Consider the following 1,053-nt stretch of genomic DNA (forward strand, 5'->3'; position numbering starts at 1 on the left):
CCTGATAAACAGCTTCAGTGAAGTAGCTCGATATAAAATTAACTCAAACAAGTCAATGGCCTTTCTCTATAAAAGAATAAAGAAGCTGAGAAAGAAATTAGGGAAACAACACCCTTTCAATAGTCACAAATAATATAAAATAACTAAGCATGACTCTAACTTAGGAAGTGAAAGATCTGTATGATAAGAATTTCAAGTCTCTGAAGAAAGAAACTAAAAAAGATCTCAGAAGATGGGAAGATATCCCATGCTCATGAATTGGCAAGATCACTGTAAAAATGGCTATCTTGCCAAAAGCAATCTACAGATTCAATGCAATTCCCATCAAAATTCCAACTCAATTCTTCAACGAATTAGAAAGAGCAACCTGAAATTCATCTGGAATAACAGAAAACCTAGGATAGCAAAACTCTTCTCAAGGATAAAAGAACCTCTGGAGGAATCACTGTACTAAAGCTGTACTACAGAGCAATTGTGATAAAGACTGCATGGTACTGGTATGGCAACAGACAAGTAGACCAATGAATAGAATTGAAGACCCAGAAATGAACCCACACACCTATTGTCACTTGATCTTTGACAAGGGAGCTAAAACCATCCAGTGGAAAAAAAAGAGAGCATTTTCAACAAATGATGCTGGCACAACTGGTGGTTATCATGTAGAAGAATGTGAATTGATCCATTCCTATCTCCTTGTACTAAGGTCAAATCTAAATGGATCAAGGAACTCCACATAAAACTTGAGACACTGAAACTTATAGAGGAGAAAGTGGGGAAAAACCTCGAAGATATGGGCACAGGGGAATAATTCCTCAATAGAACAGCAATGGCTTGTGCTGTAAGATCAAGAATTGACAAATGGGACCTCATAAAACTGCTAAGCTTCTGTAAGGCAAAAGACACCGTCAATAAGACAAAAGGGCTACCAACAGATTGGGAAAGGATCTCTACCTATCCTAAATCAGAAAAGGGACTAATATCCAATATTTATAAAGAACTCAAGAAGGTGGACTCCAGAAAATCAAATAACCCCATTATAAAATGGGGCTCAGA

Source organism: Mus caroli, chromosome 13, assembly GCF_900094665.2.
Source record: "Mus caroli chromosome 13, CAROLI_EIJ_v1.1, whole genome shotgun sequence".
NCBI lineage: Eukaryota > Metazoa > Chordata > Mammalia > Rodentia > Muridae > Mus > Mus caroli.